At 39.1% G+C, this 25,231-nt stretch overlaps 1 protein-coding gene and 1 pseudogene across 19 annotated transcripts in view; one reads left to right on the forward strand and one right to left on the reverse strand.

Moving 5' to 3' along the window:
* The window catches only part of DLG2 (discs large MAGUK scaffold protein 2), a 2,157,409-nt gene that overhangs the window by 1,080,374 nt on the left and 1,051,804 nt on the right, over positions 1-25,231 (reverse strand). The gene's annotated exons all lie outside the window — the stretch shown is intronic.
* LOC105728955 (large ribosomal subunit protein uL15-like) lies at positions 5,924-6,387 on the forward strand (annotated as a pseudogene).

Raw genomic sequence — 25,231 nt, forward strand, 5'->3', positions numbered from 1 at the left:
AGCAAGAGATGACAAGAACTGATGAGAAAGTACTATCTTTAACTCAAACTCAAGTTTCCAAAGGAATCACCCTGATATGGCATAGCAGACTTTCTCCGCTTGTATTCAAATCTATATTTCCTTTGGCTGAACAAAAGTAATGATTTATAATACTAGGATTAATATTAACACCAACACTAATGCTAATGTTAATAAAAATGCTAATCCTAACACTAATGCAATATTACAGCCAATAATAATACCAGCTACAGTTAATGTGCCTGGAGCCATATTAAATGCTTTATATGCATCATCACCATATGAGAGACAGGTGTTATTCTATTCATCGTAGACTCAGATAATTAGGTATTTTTTCCAAGCCTACATACCCGGTAAGTGGCAAACCAGGTTTCAAATACATGTTAGTTTCACTCTAGAGAAAGAGCACTTAGACAGTCTTCTAAATTAGTTAGGACTCAAAGGTCTTTAGAGGCCAACTTTATCTTTAGGAAATAAAATGTTTAGGAAATATTCTAACACACTGACGTAAGAATCAACCCTAACATTCTGGGCAATTCTGAGTCAATTTTCATTCAAGGGCTTGTCTGGTAGGTACTAAGGCCATTCTGGGCACCTTTGAGGGTTTCTGTATGGCCTACAAAATGAAGGCCATTGGCAGAAGGCCTCTGTTTCACAATCTATGCTTTCTTCTTTTTCTCTCCTCAGCCTGGTCTATTGAAGGGGACTTCAGTAAAAGAAACGTTGTAAGCAGATTAGACTTCCTCTTTCAGCTCTAAGGGGAGTAGAGGCAGGAGAAGTGCTCAAGACAGGAATGCCTTGTATACTACTTATGTCTCCCTATCTTAGTTCACTTTGCCTCTGACTTCTGGAATTCTGTCCTCGTCCCCCTTCTGAAGCTTAACACTGCCCCCAACCCCAGAGTCCTCCATCATGCAAACTTTTTTAGGTCCCGGATTATCAGATTTAGTGTTACCTCCTCAGAAGCATTCTCTGACTTCAAAGGTTGGACATCTGTATCTCCTTTATGCTCCCATAGTGTTCTGCACAGGTTTTTGCCAATGAATAAGAACTTCATGTTGTAATGACCTGTCCATGTGCCTGTCTCCTCTGCTAGCCTACAAATGCCTCGAGAGCAGAGGTAGAGTCATGTGCAACTCTGAATCTCCAATGCCTATCTGACAACTGACACACAGAAAGAGACCAGTATATGTAACTTTAACTGAGTTAAACTGTAATTATCTGAACAATAACACCTGATCAGAAAGCCCTCCCAGCTGAGATTGCATGCAATCATACTCATACTCCTTCTCTACCACACGCCCGCCAACACAGACAGAAGAAGGCTAAGCAAGTCTGACCAGGCTCTGCTAAGTATATTCTGCTGATGCCTGTGTGAATCAGAATAAACCATCCTGAGATTCCCAGAATTTAAACACAGAATCCTACATGTGCCACATCTGTCACTAGAGGTTCTCCGGTGCAATATGAATGATAGCACTTTGCTGGCACAGTGCATAACTGATCCAGAAACTGGAAATATTTCAAGGCCTCATAAATAAAAACCTGAGTTTATCTCTGTTGCTACATAAAAAGTGCTCTACTTCCCCCTTGTAGCAGGAGTTGGCACCGTACTGACGAGAGACAGAACAAATCAAAAGCTGAAGAGAGCCAGAACATGTTTGTGTGCATATGAATAGTCAGTATATTATCATACCTAATAGTGAATACTATCCATGAACACTTTGCTAAGAATGTCACAGAAACTATCCCACTTAAGGCTTATAGCAGCATTATAAAGCAGGTATAGAATTAAGTAATAATTACAGTTCCTAACACAAAGCCTGACATTAAGAACTTGTCAGGTTTCACTGCCTCTGTTAACTATACTGACAAACAGTGTTCTCTGTGTCAACTCTTATCTCTCCCTCTGTAATCGAAGTTCTTTGAGTGTAAGAACCTTGACTTACATTTGTATCCTGCAGAGTGGTCAGGCTAGAACGCTACCTAGTGTGTGTCCAATAGGCCTGGGTTGACTGATTGAGTGCTACTCCTGGAAGAAAGCCTCTTAATTTTATACAATGTGCTTTGGCTGAAAGAAAGCACATATTCTAGAAGCATGAAGTTGGAAATAAATAAATAAATAACAGAATTTCAAAGGGATCCCTAATGAAAAGGTGAGTGAATCTCAGAAAACAGAGAAAAATCAAAGGGACAAAAAAAAGAGCTCAAAAATGAACCACGTGAAAACAAAGGGTTTTCACTTCATCTCAAGGCTGTAGAAATTTAAGTTCCATAACTGAGTATTCCATCTAGGCCCCGCCAGCCACCTTCTTATTCTGAGGACAATGTTTTGTTTAAACACATTGATATTTACTTTCAGGGATTTTCTTTAGTAAGACTTCTGCAGTAGGTAGCCAGCAGATCCTTTCTTCCAGCTTCTTCCTTTTCCCATGATGCCTTAGCCTATCTATGACCTGTGTCTCATCACCTTTATATGCCTACTGGGTCCTCACTCCTACTCACTGCCTTCCTCCCTGGAGGAAAGACATGAGGGAAAAAAAAGAAAACAAGAGATATGAAGGATTGTTCAGTGCAGTGATAAGTATTTCTATCCATTTCTTTAATTTGAAACGAATTCTCTGAATAATGCCTTTACTGGAGCAGAGTTCAATCTCTTCTGTCCATTCTTTCTATTATTCCAATCCATTCTTTCAAAATGTTTACATATAGTTTGCAAATCTGGCGGTGTAGGTAGTTTTAGATAGGAGAAAAATACGAGGAGGAAAGGCAAGAGAGACTATACATAATTTTCACCTTCACTTCCTCAAGGTGACCTCCCGACTTTTCAGATGAGGAAATTCTCTCCCCGCCTCTGCACACTGCTCCCTCTTCATAGGCTTTCAGGGTACCCTGTCCTTATTCTTCATAAAGCTTGGCACATTTTAATTTTACATTTATTTCTGTGATTACTTGCTTACCGTTTGTCTCCTCCATTGAACTAACCACCCCTCACCCCGACCCCGCTATGGGGTCAAGGGCCTCACCTGTTCAGTTTACTGCTGACCTCTTGTGCCTGACACATAGTAGGTACTTGATAAAGGTTTGTTGAATAAATAAGTAGTCTGCAGCCAGATCTACCTTCAAAATAATTACAAAAAGAGTTAATAAAAGTGGGTCAAAAAGCTTACTGATTACACACAGATCTTCCCGAAGTAAAGTCACCTTTAACAAAAAAATGACCCACGATCAGCAATATGGCTTGCCCAAAGTACCTTTGAAAGAGGAATTTTTCCAGAGTTTGGAGCAGGATGTAAGTAACAGCACTGATGTGAAAAATGAAAAGCTTTCCCAGGTGCTCCATTTGAATTTTTTTAAACAAAACTCACAAGTGAAAGGAAATACTTTCCTGCTTTTTTTCCACAAAGAAAAGGACAAGCCAGGATGTTAATTAAATTACAAATCAGCTGTCTGCTTGCAGCTGACAGAGCTTTGTGTGCTTCCAAGCAACGTCAGATATTTTAAACTCTATGTAATTACCCACTATGGAGGAGCTGCCAGGAAGGATGCTTCATGAATATTTAATGAATCTTAAGATCCTTTTTAAGGAACTGATGATTTAAATAACTACGAGAGAACTTACTCTAGTTCGGTGCTACCCTCCATCTGTTAACTAAAGATATTAGAAATGGAGCCCGACAGAAATGCAATTTCCCCCATAAAATGCGCTAGGCCCATTTTCTAGGAAAGGCTAGGTTAACGCAGGACAGGTAACTGTAGAATTAAACAGACTTCAAGACCTCTGAGTATAAGTCAGAATGGAATCACAGACCTATGATCTGGGAAAATAATGAGTATGGAATTGCAAAATGGAACTGTGTAAGATGCCACACATTCAAAATGCTCTTTGTAATTTACAAAGCACTTTCAGAAACACTGTCTCAAGTAATTCTCTCAAGAATTGGAGAGATTAAAATGGTATCATCATTCTGATTGCCAAATGAGAAAACAGGATCAGAGAGTTTCCAAAGTGCTAAATAAATAGCAAAGCTGGGTTTCAAACCAACATAGTCCTCTGATTCCAAGAGGCAGCATCATATAGTGGAAAGTGCACGGATTCTGGTATTAGAAACATGATTTCAAATCTTGGTTATACTACTTGCTATCTGGGAGACATTTGTCAGATTGCTGGATACATCTGAGCTTCAGTTGACTGAAGTTATAAACCAGGAATTACAGTATCTATCTCATAGAAACATGAAGATTGAATGAGATGCTGTATTCCTGGCACATAGTGGCTGCTTGACAAATGTCAATCCTTCGCTTGGCGTCTCAAGACCTTTGTTCTTTGTGGATTTGTCATAACAACAAAAATGTGGTCCCTAAGAATGAAATTTTCACATGGCTAAAAACCCTTTTGTGGAATGCTCTTCCTTTTCCACAGAATAGAAACAAAAATAACCATTGTACAATTACTCACAAATACAGTCCTTGAGTTTTTTGCCCATACACATAAGTATTGTCTAAAACATGTTTTCTTTGTAGCAGCTAAGTACTGCCACCACTGTGCTTGGCTGAGTTCACAAATCTGCTGTAACCTGGAGCTTTGTCTCTTTTCTGGCTCTCCACTCCTGCTAAGCTTTGTTTCTTGGAAGTAATTAACATTTTTCGCCACTTCCATGGCTATTGCTGCTACTGGAACCACCAGAGCCTCTTTGGTTTCATGGATTGGCAAATGATTGGCCTTCATCACCGTAGGGGCCGGAGCTTCTGCCTCCAAAGTTTTCTCTCTTCATGGGTCCAAAATTTGAAGACTGTTGTAACTGCCAAAATCATTGTAGCTTCCATCACCTCTAAAACTGCTTCCATCATTTCCAAATCCATTATAGCCATCCCACTGCCACCATATCCACCAGCACCATAGCTGCCACCAAAGCCACCACGACCACTGAAGTTTCCTCCACAATCATAGTTCATGCCAAAACCACCTCCACAACCACCACCAAAGTTTCCAGAACTACTTTGGCTTCTTTGGCTGAATGAAGCACTAGCCGTCTGTTGCTTTGACAGTGATGAAGTTTCTGAACACTCTTTGAAGTTTCCTAACTTCACAGCTGTGGCCATTCACAGTATGGTATTTCAATCTCATTCACAGAGTCGTGGTCCTTAAGGGTTACAAAGGCAAAGTCCCTTTGCTTGCCTCTGCCTCAATCATTCATGATTTCAGGCACTACAATTTTCCCATACTCTTCAAAGTAATCTCTTAGGTGATGTTATTTCTTTCTTTATAATAATAATTATTATTATTATTTTGAGAAGGAGACTTGCTCTATAGTCCAGGCTGGAGTGCAGTGGTGTGATCTTGGTTCAATGCAACCTCTGTCTCCTGGGTTTAAGCGATTCTCCCACCCCAGCCTCCTGAGTAGCTGGGATTAAAGGCGCCCACCACCAACCCTGACTAATTTTCATATTTTTAGTAGAGACAGCGTTTCATCATGTTGGGCAGGCTAGTCTCGAACTTCTGACCTCAAGTGATTCACCACCTCGGTCTCCCAAAGTGCTGAGATTGTGGGAGTGAGCCACTGTGCCTGGCTCGTAGGTGATGTTCTTTAGTGTCTTCTTTAATGCCACTCATATGGTTGGATCTGTGTTCCCACCTAAATCTCATATTGAAATATAGTCCCCAGTGCTGGAGGTGGGGCCTGGTGAAAGGTGATCGGATCATGGGGGTGGTTTCTAATGGTTTAGCATCATCTTCCTAGTGCTGTCTCATGACAGAGTTCTCACGAGACCTGATTGTTTGATAGTGTGTAGTGCCTCCCCCGCCCTCTCTCGTCCTCCTGTCCTGGCCACGTAGGACAAATCTACTTCCCCTTTGTCTTCTGCCATGATTAAAAGTTTCCTGTCTTTCGTCTGGGCCACCAACATGCCATCCAGATTGAGGAAGACCCAGAAACTTCAGGGCTACGTGAGCCACGGCCACAGCCGCATGGCTTTGTATTTCTGCAGGCAAGCACTGGAAGCACCCCGGAGGCCATGGTAATGCTGGTGGTATGCATCACCACGGGATCAACTTCGACAAATACCACCCAGGTTACTTTGGGAAGGTTGGTATGAGGCATTACCACTTAAAGAGGATCCAGAGCTTCTGCTCAACTGTCAGCCTTGACACGTTGTGGACGTTGGTCAGTGAGCAGACACGGGTGAATGCTGCTAAAAACAAGACTGCAGCTGCTCCCATCATTGATGTGGTGCGATCGGGCTACTATAAAGTTCTGGGCAAGGGAAAGCTCCCAAAGCAGCCTGTCATCGTCAAGGCCAAATTCTTCAGCAGAAGAGCTGAGGAGAAGATTAAGTGTGTCAGGGGGGGCCTGTGTCCTGGTGGCTTGAAGCCACATGGAGGGAGGTTCATTAAATGCTGAGTACTTGTTAAAAAAAAAGAAAAGAAAAAAGAAAGTCTCCTGAGGCCTCCCCAGAAGCCCAGAAGATGCCAGCATCATGCTTCTGGCACAGCCTGCAGAACCAGGAGCCAATGAAACCTGTTTTCCTTATAAATTAGCCAGTCTTGGGTATTTCTTGACAGCAGTGCAAGAATGAACTGATACAGCCATCAACAAATATCCTTTTCACAGTTAAGTGGGCACCTAGTCTTTGAGAATCTCCTCTTGAGACAACTCTCTTTGGCTCCACAACTCTTTCCTCCACCTTATTTATGTAGCCTTGCATTTGGAGCTGCATCCTCCTCCTCCACAGTGGCACGCGTGACCAACCCAAAGGCCGAGGAGCACTTAGCGTCTGGATGTACCATTACCTCCACAAGTGTTCCCAATTGCTCAAAATGGCTCCCCAGACTCTCATGGGTTGTTTCAAAGCTCAACCCTTCAGTGAAGACCTTCCACAGTTATTTGGGCTCTTTCAGAGACTCTGACTCAGATATGATGGCAGTAGAAAGACAGACTTCAGTGATACTTCCTCTGTGACGTCCCAGGGCCAAAAGGAGTAAGATGACCAACGTATCTCAGTAGAATAGCTTTCCAAAACCTCGGTTTCAGAATAGTGCCTAAAAGCACAGATTCTGGAGAGACTTCCTGCATCAATTCTTAGTTTGATCACCACATGGTCATGTGATGCAACTGATTAAACACTCTGTGATGTGATATTCTTATCTGGAAAATTGGAATAATAACTACCTCACGACATTTTTTAGAAAGCCAAGTGAGATGATGTGTGGAAGGCACTTAGAGGAGTATCTGTGACCTGGTAAGTGGTCACTTAGCACCAGTTATGATTGTTTTACTGGAGCATTAGATATATTATTTGATTATAAAAAATTAGGAGGATAGAAAAAACTGAAGGAAAAATGTTGCCTTTTACCATTTCAAATTTTTCAAAGTCTCCAACTTCAACTTTTCCCATTACTCTATAACACGCAGACAGTATATCGAATCTCACGGTCCTCCTGGTCTCACAAAGTACACTTTAGCCATCATAAATGCCTGAAAACCTTCTCCTCACACTTTTTTATGAAACAAGAATTTACTGAGCACCAACTCTATACCAGGCATTGTACTAAGAGCTAGAGATACAACAGTGAATAAGAAAGACACATCTCATCCTTGCCCTTTGCTCTTGATGTCTTCTCTACCTCTCATAACTTTCCCAAATGTTTTTCACATACTGCTCAACCTTCAAAATTTAGTTCATACATGATATCTTCCCAGATGCTTTCCCCGGACACCTGTGCTCCCCTGTCTAATTCCCTGAGAATCCCTCTTTTTCTCAAAGCATGTACGTCTCTGCCATTCTCATGGGAATGGGAAGAGTTCACAATTCGTTTTTGTACCAGTGGCAAATGTTCTGCCTGGGATCCAGTAGGTGCTCAATAAATATTACTAAACGGAACTACCCCTGGTAGAAATGTAAGCTCCTTAGACTCCTGTGTACTCCATCATGACTAGCACATCCTAGAAGCAGTGTGTACTCAAGAAACCTCCTGGGATTCTACAGGAGAACTGGTTATTGAACAGTACCCTGTAAAAGTTTCAACAATAAAATCAAAAACTGGTTTATGTTGTGTAGCGCAGGTAATGAAGCAGGTTCCTTTGAAGGTTTTCCTTTAGCAGGAAGAATCGTTCCAGCTTTGGGTAGGATGTACCTGACAAAGAGTGTTAGCTGGTGGCTTCCTGGAGCAAAAGAGTTGAGAGAAAGAAAAATGGCAACATGCAGAGAAGAGCTGAGTTCCCCTTGTCCTCTCTTCTGCCAGCACTGAGTTAGAGCAGCTAAGGAAGCACAGCACACAAATGACACCATCCTAAGTATTCTTACATGAGCCCTTCTAAACCCCAGGTCAGCAGCTTGACTCACACTGAAGTGTACCAACCTCAAATAAACCCAATAAAAGACATTAAAGTGGATGCAAGGCAAGGAAGAGGTGGAAGAATATACTAACATGTTGACAGTGGTTATTTCTGGGGGATAATTTCAGTTTTTTGGAGCTACATGTATTTCTTTGAGGAGCAAAAATAATTGACAAAATAGAATATGTAATACACAATCGAGCATTTGCTTTGTTGCAATGGAGAGGTTCAGTGTATTGTATGTTTTGTGGTGAGAAAAAATTCTCTTCCTGGAAAGGGTTTATCCATCTTCAGTTGAGTTAATCTTGAGAACTGGCTGAAGGATGCAAGGAAAGGAGTTTCCAAATGAAGGGGTTTCTGACAAATGAAAGAGGGAGGAGCTGGGAATAAATTTGCTGGGGAGGACCAGACTTTAAGTCAAATTGCTTTGGTACCAAGAAATTAAAGCAATGATCTGAGAGCAAACTCGACAGTAGTTCATCCATTTGAAGCAAAACTTCAAATACGGTCTGAGTAATTTTCCAGGGATAACTGCCACTGGATTCAATCGAGCACTGTATGATCTTGTAGGCAGTCCCTGTCTGACTCAATCCACCAGCTGTGCAACTGGTACAGCATCTGCGAGTGAGAATCATTCACTACTAAAAGCTAGAAACATGTTTTGCTCAGTGCACCTGGTTCCCAGAAAAGAGGAAATGTTCATTTCAGCAAAAATGCTTCCTCAAGAGATGCAAATTCCCTGCGACTCAGTTCCTGGGTTTAAATCCTGTTCCTGCACTAACCAGCAATGTGACTTTAGGGAAGTACAAAGGCTTTCTGAAATTCAGATTTCTCATTTGTAAAATTGGACTAATAATGTATGACAGGGTTGCTATAGGAAATTGATGAGATAATATGCATAAACGCTTTGGCATAGGACCTGTCTCCTAGTAGATGCTTAGGAAATATAAGACTCTTCCTATTTATCTTTTTTTTTTCTGTTTTTGAGATGGAGTCTCACTCTCACCCAGGCTGGAGTGCAGTGGTGCGATCTTGGCTCACTGCAACCTCCACCTTCCGGGTTCAAGTGATCCTCCCCCTTTAGCTTCCTAAGTAGCTAAAATTACAGGTTTGTACCACCATACCTGGCTAATTTTTCACATTTTTAGTAGAGACAGTGTTTCACCATGTTGGTCAGGCTGGTCTCGAACTCCTGGCCTCAAGTGATCCACTTGCCTCAAGCTCCCAAAGTGCAGGGATTAGAAGTATGAGCCACCACACCCAGCCTTCCTATTTCTCTACCAGTGTCATGAAGTCATCTTTCCAAGTATTATAAAATAAAAAGAGTTGATACACACACACACACACACACACACACACACACACGTGCATGTACATGCTCAATTCGGCCTTATCACCATTATAGGGAGCTGGCTTCCACCATGTTATTACAAGTATTGTAGCATCCCTACAGAACAGCACAAACCTTCTGAAGGAGGGAGAATGAGCTTCTAAGGCCTTGCTGCCACTTCTCTAGATTCAGTGTCTTTTCTGTATGTGAGGCCATCTTACCCTTTCTACTCATGCCTCTAGCTAGGCCAACACTCCCACTCTTGGTCTCTTCTGCCTATGATGATCATTTCTGTCCAGGAGGCAGAGAAAAAAAAGTCTCAGACACAGGTGCTGAAGTTGCCTTCACTGCTCATTCAAGCTACTCTTCCTAGCCACGTGAGCTTTGGACTTCAGAACCTGCCTGTGGAATTGGCACTTGCCTAGCCCTCCCGTTATATTTCACTTCCAAGGATGAGATCACTTACCCACGTGAACCTAGAATATCTCCTGGATGATCTCCAGCAGACTTTGTTCCTGGTCCTGGGACTTCCTGGGTGGCCTGTTGGCACATACTTATTCTGTGACACTATAAAGACTAAAATTCCTTCCTACTAGGAAGCACCATTATTCATTCATCCAACAGAATGTTCATCCAGCACATTATATGCTAATCACCAAATTTTAAGTGCTAGGAATATGGTAGTTTAAAAAAAAAAGCAAATATTTATGACCTTGTAGAAATTAAGTTCTAGTTGCATTAGGTAATACAATTCTTTGACCTCCCTTTTTCTTCAACATGCTTCCTGTACCAAGGAGAAGTCATGAACAGCTGTCTTTCCATGGGAAGACACTCAGTGGTCCAGGGAGGCAACTACTAAGAATTGTCTCTGGTGGTGGTACAAATGGGCTTGATCTATAGAGCGCTTTTGTTTTAGAGCACCCCATAATGAGCTGGTGTCAATGGCACTGGAACATGGGACAGCTGAAAAACAAGGCAGAAAGTGTGGTCTTAACTTCAGCCCTGTTACTAGTGGGTTTCAATCAAAGAGTTTTATTTCACAATCAGACACTGTAATAAAAATATTAATGTTTCCTCAAATAAAGTTGCTTTATAATCCATGCTTGCTTGTGATGGTTTAAATGTTCTCCAAATAAAACAGTATGTAATAAAATTACTTTCAGAGAGGCATAGTTATACTTGATCTAGATGCTTAATATGCAACTGAATGTGCAATTGTAGAATGTTATTTTGTGCTTCTTACACTCTTAAGATGTAAGCTCCAAATCAAGAAAACCCAGAAAGTTTTCTAATTTTCTTGTCCTGCTGCCCTGCTGGGAACTGACAGTGTCACCTTTCAGATTAGCGCCTATGTTAGGACATGCATACGTATTAATGCTTTACAAGCAATAATTTATTTAATCCTTATAACAAACTTATAGAGTAGTTACTGTTTTATTTCCTTCATTTAACAAATGAGAAAAAGTAGGGAGAAATAAATTAAGTAAGTAACCTGTTCACACAACTAGTGAACGGAATGAGATCTATACCTCATCATCCGTGTAATCCCAACTTTAATTCACACATTATATTGTCCTCAGATACTGTGCATTTATTACTCTCTGACTCAGATATTTCTTCTGAGTATGGTGGATACTTTGGTCCTTTGGTTTAAAAACTAAGGTCTGGAAGCTTCCCTTTATCCTTGCTGGGCCATAGAATGCAATTGGGAGAAAGTATAAATAGAAATAACCTAGTTAATGACACTGCCAGTTCCCTGGTCACCCAAATACAAAATTATACAGATGAAGATGATCCTTCAGCATCTTTCCCCTCTCATGTCTTCCAGAGTGGGGCCCATCTAACTAAGTTGGCAGAACATGACTCCTAATATCAGAGTGAAGGCCCAGACGGTTTACATTGGACTGAGAGCTCCCTGACGAAAGTAGCGATACTACAACTGTGGCCAGAGGTTTAGTGCATGTTACCAGATGAATGAATCTAATACAAGTTTCATGGACTTCTAAATCAGTAGATACATTTGTTCTTGTTTTATATTTGTTTATCTCCATTGTCCATTCCCCCATCAAGCCCTTGATTTTTCTCCCTAGAATATTCCACTTGCCTTCTATTTATCTTTCTAACCATCTTTCTTGCCTCTTTCTACCCCAAAACACCAACCTTCCTTTCTCTATGTCTTCATCTTCTCCCATCCCATTCCCCCAAATCTAGAATTTCACCATTCTGAATTCTTTGCAATTCAGAGTAAGAGGAATGGACGACCTCCAGGATTTTGCACTTGTTACCTTCCAGATGCCTTTTGCCATCTCTTTACATCTTTAACATCAAGTTTAGTGAAGATGACGCTCTTTCCAGGAGCCTCCATGATTTATTCACTTCCTGCATCAATCATCTATGCCTCAGCCCCAGACTGAGGTCAGGACTCAGAGCTATCTGTGCACCCACAGGACATGTATTTTATTCTATCATTTTGTCTGTTTATTTGATTGTTTGCTTTTTATAGACTATAAGATCTTTGAATGCAAGGATTGAGTCTTGTTTATGGCTGTAGCACTTGTGCCAGGTATTCAGTGGGTCCTAACACATATTTGTCAAGTGAATTGTAGCCACCTAGTAACTGGTTTCCTTATCTGTATACTCTGTATCAACCAGTTCTTTTAAGTAGGCACCCCCAGATAGATCTTCCTTAGCAACAAGTGTGGCCATATCATTCACTCCTTTAAAACCCTTCAGTAGTTTTTTACTGCTCCAGAATAAAACACAGGCACTTTGATGTGGAATTCACAACATTCTCAATGTCTTGCTAAAGTACTATCTCTTACTGATTTTTTCCACTCATTTACATTCCTTTCAAACTAGGTCAGCCTCTCTTTACTGGAGCCATCCCATCTTTCCAGTCTTTTCTCACCTTCCTGCCTCACGCTCTTCCTTCTGTCTTGAAGGATGCTTCCCAAATCACAGGTGAGAAATATCTTGCTCTTTTAAGGTTCTTTTCATATGTTACCTTTTCCACAGTCTCTCCTAATCTTATACCCCCCAAAATGTGGTTTAACTTTGTCACTGTATACTGTCCTTACAATAAAATTTTCCACCAAGTGTGCAATCTTTTTTTTCATCTCTCCTTTCACTGAGCACTTAAAATGAATCACTGATGCACTGTAATAGGCACCGGTAATATTTAGAGAGACCACAATGCCCCAGTGAGCTCTGTTTTTGGTAGATAAGACTGACAAATGTTTTCAATCTAAAATGTCATAGTTAAGACACAGACTGATTTCAGAGATGCTAATGTAAAAAAGTACATCTTACAATCAGTGCAATATCATATTAACACATAATATTCACATGCTCCCCTGGAGGTCATTTAACCTGGCTTTGATAGTATAAAGAAACAGTTTCTTGGAGAATATGATATCACAGGCTACTCTTAAAGAATGGAAAGGTATGGGTCCAAGAGACAGCAATAATACTCTCAAAGGAACAACAGACCAGACCCCACAGAGGAGGGATGATAGAAGTAAACTTCCTCTCTTGACACATTAAGATGCTTGAAGGCAGTTTCTTACATTTCTTTCCTTGAGAGGTTGGTACAGTCTTAAACAGTTGTGTTAGATTAAAATCAAAAAGTACCGTGGGCCATTTACATGCTACAATATAGATAAGCTTGATAATTTCTCCCTAAAATTGGCAATATGGATCTAAGGTTTCAGGAAACCTTGAAGAATTAGTGCTTGGGAGAGATATTCAGTTCAAATTTTGAAATATAAATGATAAAGTATCAACCATGAAGTTATGATTTGAATGACTGTACTGTCATAAAGCTTAGACTTTCGTTTCTAGAGACTTGGCCAGGCTGATAAAAATCAGCTAGTGCACATTCCCTATTTATCACTGAAAATTCAATTCTAAACTGAATTCAATTCAAATTCTCTAAAATCCATAAGCAACTTCTGGCCTCTGCTTGGGCATATCTTAGTCCATTCAGTTCATGACTTCACTTGTAGCTCTGTGTGTTTTATTTTCTTCTTTCTCCTTGTATCTAGTCATCCTTGTATCTAAACCATTAGGTTTTACCTGGGTATGCAACATTAACAATCACAGCGAAGCTTCCCAAATGGGGCCATTTTTTTTTTTTTTTTTTTTAATTGCATTTTAGGTTTTGGGGTACATGTGAAAAACATGCAAAGTTGTTGCATAGGTGCATTCATGGCAGTGTGATTTGCTGCCTCCCTCCCCCTCACCCATATCTGGCATTTCTCCCCATGCTATCCCTCCCAAACTCCCCCCCCGCTGTCCCCCCCACTCCCCCGCAACCGACCCCCGTGTATAGTGCTCCCCTCCCTGTGTCCATGTGTTCTCATTGTTCAACACCCTCCTATGAGTGAGAACATGTGGTGTTTGGTTTTGTGTTCTTGTGTCAGTTTGCTGAGAATGATGGTTTCCAGGTTCATCCATGTCCCTACAAAGGACGCGAACTCCTCATTTTTAATGGCTGCATAATATTCCATGGTGTATATGTGTGGGGCCATTTTTAACCTTAAAAATCATTACTCTTTCCCTAATTTGGATAGGACTTGCTCAACCTTGAGGGCAGCATGACTACTAGTTTTAGTAGGTGCATTAGCTGCAGGGATTCAACAGTGAACAAGCAACACAGACAATATTATTTCTCTTGTGGAGCTTTCCTTCTAGTGAAGGTGACAAACATAATTAAATAAGGAAGGAACTGATCACAGACTGTCAAGGAAATAAGATGCTCCAAGAGAGCACAAAGAAGGAACCATATTCACTAGAGAATGTCAGGGACGCTTTCTGAAACAATGACATACTAACTGAAGTCAGAGGAATAAGCATATTTCCCATGCGAAGAGTTGAGTAAGTTGCCTTTCAAATGAAAGGAAGAACAACCATGAGAATATTTGTGTTGGAAAAGAGTGTGATAATTTCAAGGAATTGACACAGCTTTCCGAAGAGGGGTGAGTGAAGCAAACATGAGGCAGAAGAGGTAACCAGGAATAAGATTCCATAGGACCTTGATAGCCTTGAGAAGGATTTAGGTCCCCATCCTGAGAAAAATGGGAAGTCAACAAAGACTTTCAAGAGGAAAGTGATATGATCTGATTTACATTTTCAAAAGCTCATTTTTGAGCTCTTAGTGAGATTGTAAGATGATGTAACTGTAATAACAAACAGTATGGAGGTTCTTCAAAAATATAAAAACAGGACTACCATATCATCTAGCAATCCCGCCTCTGGGTACATATCCCAAAGAAATGAAAGCAAGGTCTTGAAAATATTTTTGCACACCCATGTTCATGACAGCTAAGAGGTGGAAGCAACCCAAATGTTTGTTGATGAATAAATGAATAAACAGAATGTGGTTAAAAATATCTATATACACATACATACACAAAGAAATGTTATTCAGCCTTAAAAAGAAAGGACACTGTCACAAGCTACAATATAGACAAATCTTAAGGACATTATGCTAAGTGAAATAAGCTGGAACAAAAAGACAAATGCTGTATGATTCCATTTATATGAAGTGCCTGCAGTAGCAATATTCATAGAAACAGAAGGTAAAATGGCATTTATCAGGGACTAGAGAGAAGGAGAAATAGGAAGTTGTTTAAAGGATATAACGATTCAGATTTACAAGAGGAAGAAGTTCTGGGGATCTGTTGTACAACAAAGTGAATGTAATTAACACTACTGAACTGTACATTTAAAAATGGTTAACATAGAGTAAAAATTTATGCTATGTTGTTTTTACTACAGTTTTTTTTAAAGCTTACTCTAGCTGCCAAAGGAGAATGAATTCAAAAGGAGGGGCAGAAGTTGGGTAGACCAGTTGGGAGGCATGTAGAGAATCTGTGCTGGAGGCTGAGGCCAGCAAGTGGCAGAGTCTATAGGCCAATGAGCTCGGCCTCTGCCCACCTGCATTTCCCACAGTAGGAAGCATCTAAGGCCCACAAACTCCACGTTTTCTTTTGCCCACCCACAAAACACTCCAAATGTCTGTGTGTTTTATTCTTTCAAACTTCCAATGTCTTTTCTCAGAGGAGATAAGAAGTAATACATAAAATGAATTTTATAACACTTGGTGACTAAGTTCACTCCCACCTGGGCCCATCTTTTGCCTGATAGGCGAGAAGGACATGGTCAAACAGCAGGTGAACTTTAAGGAACCATATTCAGCTTTGAGACTGGGGCCTTGTGGACAGTGGGTATCAGATAATCTGTGTTAGTCACTCATCAGAAATGCACCCCCAGTTATTTTTATAAACTTGAGCATCTGGTCTAACACTGTGTTTCAGTCTTTCTCCTGATTCATATTTCTGTTTTAGCTCATAGAAACAACCCTAAATGGTTAGAACAAGAGTGTTCAATCTCCAATCTTTTTTCTTCCCTGGGCCACAATGGAAGAAGTGTCTTGGGCCACACATAAAACACACTAATAGCTGATGAGTTAAAAATAAACAAATAAACTGCATAACAGTCCCCCGATGTTATTAAAAAGTTTCTGAATTTGTGTTAGGGCCACAGTCAAAACCATCTTGGGCCACATGTGGCCCATGGACTGCAGGCTGGACAAGCTTGGGTTAGAGGTGGAGTGAAGCACCTCAGTTTCCCAGATTACACAGGTCCCACACCCTTAGCAAACAATTATTTTGTATTGTGATTAAAAATTATATTTAAAACTCGTTACAGAATAATTCGTGTGTTCTTATCGTTTAGCTCCCACTTATAATCGAGAACATGCAATATTGGATTTTCTGTTCCTATGTTAGTTTGCTAAGGATAATGGCCTCCACATACAAAGCAATTTATATCAACTATGCAATCTATAAAGAATAATATAGCAAACTTCCTCATAACTGCCATCCATCTTAAAAAAGTATTACCAACAGAATGGAGGCCCCGGGTATCCATCCCTGGTCATATCTGTCTGCCTCTCCCCTGAGGTAATTGTGGAATTTTATAATTCCCTGTTTTCCCCAATGGTCTTACTACATAGACATGCAGTTGTAATGGTTAGTTTTTTGTGTCAACTTGGCTAAATTATATACAAAATTACTTAATTAGGTGTTGCTATGAAGGAGTTTTGTAGTTGTGATTAACATCTCCAATCAGTTGTCTTTAAGAAAAGGAGATTATCATTGATAATCTTGGTGGGCTCATCTGACCAGTTAAAAGGTCTTAGAATCAAAACTAGGGTTTCAATGAGGAAGAACAGATTTCACCTGTGGATGCTGCTTTAGCGCCTGTTGAAGAGTTTCCAGCCTGCCGGCCTGCTCTATGGATCTTAGCTCCTACAATCGCAAAAGCCAATTCCTTAAAATAAATGTGTTTACACACACACACACACACACACACACACACACACACACACAGGTTCTGTTTCCAAAACAGATATAAGCTAAGCATTTTTAAGCAATACTGTAAGAAAGACAATGCTCGGCTTCTATCTGTTTTGGAACTTTATAAAAGCACTATCATATTGTGGTTATTCTTCTACAACATTTCATTGAGAAATTTATGTTGATGTGTGCAGTATTAGATCATTTAAAAAATTTTTTTACAGTATGTCATTATTTAGTGTATCACAGTGTACCATTTTTTTCTGAGAGATATTTGTACTTTTTCTATTATTTTCCTTTCTGGAATAACAAAACTAACAAAGCTGCTAAAAGCTCCTTGCTTGTGTTTCTTGATGTACAAATGTAAAACTCTTGTTAGAACATATATACCTAGGAGAGTAGAGGGGCTCTGGGTCATAGACTATAGGCATCTTCAATTTTACGAGATAACTAACTGGTATCTGCTTTCTCAAAGGATCTTACTACAAAGTAGTTGTAGTTTTTGCCAGAAATATACCAATTTACATACTATCAGCAATATATGAGAACTAAGATTGTTCCATACTCTCAGTAAAAGCTGGAATTATCAAGAAAAACACTTCTAACGTTACTACATATCAGATATGGAAAATCTAATCAACAGGATTTACAGAAACACTGTATGTGAGGGGTGAGAGAAAGGAGTCAAGGATCATTCAAGATTTTTGACTCCAGTATTTATTAATGTTTATTTTAAGTGTCATTCTTCTTATTACCATTTATCTCAAATACTTGTGATGAACTTGAACAAATACTTTGTTCACTAACTGGTTTGGGGTCGGTTTATTTCCCAGACTACATCCCCTGTGTGCAGGATTCACTATCAGCCACAAGGTGGCAAGCTAAGCATCCTTAAATCTAAAGCTCAACTCAGACCTGGGTGAACTTGATTATTCTTAGAAAGTTTATAAAGCGAGCACTTACTCCCCAGTAGTGAATTCTTATGGATACAGCACACACGCTTCTTTCCTAAAATTTGTAACATCTTTGCAATATATTTCCCCCTTGTATAAGGAAACAAGCAGAAACTTTTTTTCCTTTTTTCTTAAATAAAACTCTAATTTTTTTTTTTTTAAAAAAAGGAAGAAAGAAAGAGAGAAAGAAAGAAAAAAGAATGAAGAAGAGGAAGAAAAAGGGAGAGAAAGAGGGAGAGAGAACGGGAGTATTGCTTTATTGCCCAGGCTAGAATGCAGTCTAAAAATGGGAATTGAAAACCTCTTTTATGCCAATAGTTGTGCTTAACAACGGAGACAGGAAGGAATAAGGGAAGAAAATAACAAACAGGCTAAATCTGTCAGTGCTCTGCTTAGCATCTTATTTGACTTCTTTTAATCACAGCATACGTTCTAGACTCCTAATCCTGCCATCCAAGGCCCTCTACAAACTGCCTTGAATCTACGCTTCTAACTTCATATTCTTTCATTTTCCTTCTACTTCAAATACATACTGCTCCCCAAGCCCCAACACATACAGCACTTTTTCTTCCTCTCCCTACACATTCCGGCTCTCGGGACATTGTCCAGCTATACCAAATTCCTTTCAGATGTGTATACCTCATAGATCACACTTTCATAACTTGGTGAGGGCTGTTGACTCCTTATCTTCTTTCTTTTTTTGCACCTATTCAATTGAAATGCAAATTTGAGTTTCAGCTTCAAGACTACCCTTCCAAAGACTTCAGGGTCTCCTCCAGCAGTTAGCTATGATTCCCCTAAGGCCCTCAAAACATTTTTTACACATCATTAGAGCTGTCACACTTTATTATAGCATTTTTATCTTTTGCTCCCTAAAAGTTTGTTAACAACAGGGAGTCATGACAGATTTTTCTTTAACTCTGTCAGTGACTATTCCATGCCTGGCAGCTGAATGGATGTTGGCTAGCTTGCTGAATAATTGAATGAATCAATAGGTATTGTATAAAGGCAAATATTTAATTTTGAGTGGTGTATATTTTCTATTAGTATGTAGAGTTCCCAACACAGAAGCTATATTGCTTGAACTTTTATTTATCATTACAGTCGTCATTATAACAAAAATCATTTAAAAGTAAATAAACACTGAGTGGGTTGTTAACAAGACACAGAAGATATAGCTTCTGCCATGAAGAGGTAAGCCAAGGGCACCTAGGGAGAGGGCATAACTCAGGGAACAATTAGAGACACAGATAATGTGGGCATATGTAAATTAGTATAATATACTGATATAATGAAGTAATTCATTTAATTAATGTAAATAAATCATTAGGTTTCACCGTTGGCATGAGAAGTTTCCATAATTCAGTTGACACATCAAATTTTTTTCCAGCAAATGTATTATTGATTTTCCACAAAGGTTATAATATAACAAGCATATAATATTGATTTTTTTAAAGCTCTCCATCCAGAGCTATGAGAATCTCAGTGGAATTGTAATACCTTCTAATTAAAAGCTTCAGCATGCAAATACGTGCATTAGACATTAGGCACCATATGCTGTACTGTAATCTGCACTTACTAACTTTGTCTCTTTGGTCCTCTGAATATAACTTTTTCCTGATTAAATTTTTTTTTTTTTTTTGCATTTTATCCTCCTGGGTTTAGATCTAAAAGGTTTCCTCTCTCTGTTAGTTTATGCTGGCTTTTCAATTCTATTTTAATTTTATATTGGTTAAATCAATAGTTACTGAGTGACTACGATGTACAAGAAAATGGGCTATGTTCTAACCTGTGGCACATAACATGTTATCCTATTTGTTTTTAGCTTTTATTTTGATAAAGACCTACTCTGTGCCAGATACTCTTCAACCTAAGGCTCAAAAGATTTATAGTGGTGTGCTGGATCATCTGTGTACTTGTTGGGAAATAATGGAAGAAATTCAGCCCAACAGGTTTTGCATAATCTTTTTAGATTCTTTCAGAGAATACTAGCCACAGGACTGTATATACTCGGGATCCCAAATGTGGGAACTTGATCGTTCCTTTAAGTCAAATTTAGTAGGAAAGCCACATTATATTGATTTTAGCCAATGTTCTCAAATAGAGCAACTTAAGTCAGCTTACAAATTGCTGTTGACTATTATTGAATACCTACAGTATGCGAGACATTATTAAATCAGCTGAAACTCATTAATTCAAGTGACTACTCAGTCCCCGTTAGGAGGGCTCACATTTTACAAATGACCAAGCAAGAGAAAAACACCCAGCTGAAAAGCAACCGAACTGGCAGGCACTTTTATCATCTGCTGTTAATTGGAAGAAGTAGAACTTAATTTTATTCAGAATAATGCTTCGTCACAGCTTTGGAAAGTAATGAATTCTCAGGGGATCTGAATGTGTTCCTCTAATAAACTTTCTATAAGACATGGCAGATTTGTTGAGAGAGGAGAGAGGTCTTCTTATTAAATATTCGGGGCTGTGGAAAGGTAAAATAAAACAAATGTAATCTACATTTTGTGTTAAAGTCACCAGAAAAATCATAAAATTATTTTCTCTAGATATCCACAGACTACCATGAGCTTTGAAGCTAATTTCTGCATGACCATAACGGAAAGTTAATTGAGGCAAGAAAATGAGGAGTATGAACTTGAGTTCCATACAGAGTGGGTATTTCTTCAAGTCATCTGAGTGCCTCCCTTTGCCATGAAGGAAAACTAATACATTGATATTTGGGAGTTAGAGTGCTCACACTTTCACAATATGACTTGATAGTGCATTTTTAAATAACTCCTTCGACAAATATTCATTGGTCATCTGTCATCAGCTAGGTACTCTGATAGATACCAGAAATGCAATAGTTAATGAAACAATTTCACTCCCTTCTCTCATGGTATTTAGTCTGGTAGGGGAGGCAGATATTAAATGCATAAGTGGCTACTGACTACTTAGTTATAGCCATAATATTAGCTGCGAAACAGTATACTGGGCATTTGGAGAATGTACAGTGAGTAGCAGGACATATAGTTCAATAGGTTTAGGTGATGATATAAATGATAGCTGTGCTTTACTGAGCACCTATACTCTTCTGGTCACTACGCTAAGTGTTTTGCATTATTTCCAATTTTTATAACCATCCTGTAAAAATAAAATAGACCTCTGTCACAGATGAGAACTCCTGATCCTATAGATTTCATGATGGCAGATGCCACCAAGCCATAGCCTAAGGTACGTCATTTTGCCATCTCATCTTCTCTTTTAAGACTCAGATTAAATGTTATCTCTTTTTTAAGACTCAGATTAAATGTTACCTTTCTGTAAAACCTTCTGTATAGTAGCCAATGTCCCCTTTTCTGGGCTTTCTAAAGCTCTTGTTTTAAACTCTAATATTTAGAAATGTAGTTAGTCTACTTACAAGTTTGACTTACCCACCAGACAGTAATCTTCTTGAAAAGGAGACTATGTTTTAACTATATTTCATTTACTTTTATACCTCCTGCATCTAGCAAGCTCAGTGCTTGACATTTATAAGTCCTCAATAAATATTTATTAAATCATCGTTGAGTGAAAAAAAAATTGTTCTTATAATCTATAGCAAGAATGCAACACATATGGGAAAATAAGGATAGCATTTCATTTGAAATGCTAAGAAAACATTTGAAAGTCAAATTGTTAGTTAATAAGTACCTAGAATAGACCATGAACCTTGTACACAATACATATTAATTTGAAGATTTATAATTGACTTCTTTTTTACTTCCTAAGTATTGATGAACACTATTTAGATGTCAAATAAAATTGTAACTGGGTTTAAACCAAATCGAACTTACTTGGATAATTTAGCCTTGCACTGCTTTCTCAATCTTGATTTATATTTATTAAAATGTGACAGAATCTCATATAATCCATAAATATATACCCCTTATGTACCCATATGAATTTTTAAAAATTAAAAAAAGTAAAAGTAATGTGACAATATACTTTCACAAGGTTACATGTTTACAATATTAAATAATGTGTAATAGAATCAATGACCCTGGATCCAGAAGGAACTCCAAGATATTCTTTGGCTCAGTCCCCTGTCTACGAGAAAACCTGCTCAGACCTGATCGGTGTCATAGATTAAATAATGACTATCATTTAAGTTCCTAACTCCTAGGCTAAAGTCAGCTTTTTCTATGACTATCTATGTCTCTACCCAATATTAGCTTCTAAGATAATATAAAATGTAAAATTATATAAGAAAGAAAAAAAAATGGGAGGACTCATTTCCTTCTTCACATTTGGATTCAAAGGGGGAGTCCAATTCAAATTTCCAGCACCTAGGTGAAGCCTTCTGGGTTTGCCTCATCTGCAAGTGATCTCTCCCTTTACATTTTATCACTCAATGCTTACAATAGTTAGCTTGAAAATCATACCCTGTATTTTGGAATAGTTTGTGTCATTTGTCTAAATAACCATCTATGAGATCTATGAGTCCTTTCTTAAAACTAAATTTTTAACAGCAGCCTTGTCTTATATTTTCTGATTCCTCCAAGCAACTGCTATCGTAAATATGTTTTGTATTCCATTAATAATAAAAAAATATTTAAAATTTATTTTTTAGAATATATCCAACTCTCTTTCCTTCTTCTTCTTCTTTTCTTTTTGTGGGGGGGGCAGGTTCTTGCTCTGTTGCCCAGGCTGGAGAGCAGTGATACAAACATGGCTGACTGCTGCAGCCTCAACCTACTGGACTCCAGCGATCCTCCTGCCTCAACCTCCCAAATAGCTGGGACTAAAGACAGGTGCCACTGTATCTGGATAATTTTTTATTTTTTGTAGAAATGGGGTCTTGACATACTGTTCAGGCTGGTCTCAAACTGCTGGGCTCAAGTGATGCTCTCGCGTCAGCCTCCCAAAGTGCTGTGATTACCAACTCTTTATAAAACCACAATTCAACTCCATTTAAGTAAGTTTATCTTGAGTAACATTTCTATTAAAATCCATTCATATTGGGCTACATTCCTTGTGCCTAGCACTATCACTAGCATATAATAGGTTATAAATACATATATGTAAACGAAGGAAGAATCCAATTGGCACCTGCGGACTTTTCAACCCCATCTGGCATTGAGCTATCTCAAAACATGATGGTGAATAAATAAATGAATGATTCTACACCCACCGCACATCAACATTTGTAAGGAACACTATACATAATACTACTATGATTTATGTTTTTTATGTTTACCCTAAATGTTTATGTTTCCTCTTTAAAAAAAAAACTGACATTTTTGAGGCCTCCTTCTAACATAATTAGTGAGAAATAATGACTGGATGACCTTTTGACAACAATCCCCAGGGCTGGAAGGAATCATGCTTTTTTACAGAACCTGGCATTTTGACTACGAGCAGCAGCACTGGGAACTCATTTAAAAAGCCAAAATGTGTCAGAGCACAGGGCAAAACGGCACAGCTGCCAGGTGAGGTTCAGATGCTATCTGTGTTTCAGACTGAAGCAGTGGAATGTCAGACTCTAAAATCAGTCTTGTTCATGCACTCTTGCAAAGCTGGCTTTGAGTTCAAGAAAGTTGAGGTAAAGCAGTTAAATGTGCTTCCAGAATCCTTACTGTAACACCTGGATCTTGGTCCTGGCTCTGCCTCTAAGTAGTAGCTGTGTGACATTTTAGTAGCTATGTGAACTCCTCTGGTAGACAAATTTCTCATCTAAAATGTGTTTAGAGAACTGGGCTAGAAAAGTGGCTCTCTGTTGTGTTGTGGAAATACTGTGAAATACACTGAAAGGTCATGTTCATCTGTGAGAATCATTTCAGATACTGATATTAATTACATGGTGATTGGAGATCATTTGCTTAAAAAAATAAAGGAGAGCAGATTTAAAAGGAGACAACTCCAATCTCACTCACTTATATTCTGTGTGTTTGCTTTAGAGGAAAAGAAAGAAGTGAGATTACAGTTAATGCAACTCTAATAAAGCACAGCCTATTTTTACGTTGGTTAGACCTATTTCAAATGACCCTAACTGAGGCTGTGACAGTAACAGGTGGTTGCAAATGCTCTTCTCTGCAGTATTACTTGAGTTTTATAAAAGCTTGGATAGGCTTATAGGCATGAGTTGCCTTTTTATGCCTGTCACAGAAGAAAAAATACTGAGAAGAGTGAACAAGAAGCTGTCTAAAGTCCCTGTTAGCACCGAACTGTGGGGATTTAGATCAGAGTCGACCTCAGGGAACTGACTTTATAATATCCCTGGAGACACTACACATATCCCTGAAGGAAGACTTTAAACCCCTGAAAGATCCCATCCAAGAATGTCCTATTCCTTTATTGGGTGGGATTGCAGGGAAGAGGGGGGTTGCTTGGGAAAGAATAATAAGAAAGATAACTCTTGGCTGGGCGTGGGACTTCACACCTGTAATCCCAGCACTTTAGGAGACAGAGGCGGGCTGATCATGAAGTCAGGAGATCCAGAGCATCCTGGCTAACACGGTGAAACCCCGTCTCTACTAAAAATACAAAAAATTAGCTGGGCGTGATGGCGCGTGCCTATAGTCCCAGCTACTAGAGAGGCTGAGGCAGGAAAATCACTTGAACCCGGGTGGTGGAGGTTGCAGTGAGCCGAGATCACACCACTGCACTCCAGCCTGGGTGACGGAGTGAGACTCTGTCCCCCACCAAAAAAGAAAGATAACTCTTGAATCAGCGTAAAATATTGCTTGCTTTTAAATATTGCCCTAAATAGCACTTCCATTTCTTTTTTATTCTGCATATGTGATTTAATTAATATTTATATAAGGTTTTTCTTTAAATAAAAAGCTATTCTTACAGAACTATGCTGAATAATGGCTCTGAGTATCGAGCTTCCATAATTGTGAGATAGTTTGGGTTAAATATTACCTAAGGTGTCTCTTAAGAGTATGATTCAGTGATTTTCTCAAATCATGTGAGTGTCTGGATGCTGCCACCTGGTGTCAGTTACCTGAACTACAGTTACCAATAGTACAGGTTGAACTACAGTTACCAATCTAGGAAGTTATTACTTTCCTGTGTTTGCAGACTATGTCCAATTTAGTGATAATATCACAGTGCAACATGATGGCTTTATAAGCTGAAATGATCTCAACAGAAAATCTAGTCCACATGACTGTGTGAGACATAAAAATTACGTTCTATTTTAAAGACACCTACAGGTAGATTCTCCAACTTCTTTTATCACCATTTCTGTTTCACTAC

Source organism: Aotus nancymaae, unplaced genomic scaffold (genome assembly GCF_030222135.1).
Source record: "Aotus nancymaae isolate 86718 unplaced genomic scaffold, 86718_ANA_hifiasm-v0.15.2.pri h1tg000059l, whole genome shotgun sequence".
NCBI lineage: Eukaryota > Metazoa > Chordata > Mammalia > Primates > Aotidae > Aotus > Aotus nancymaae.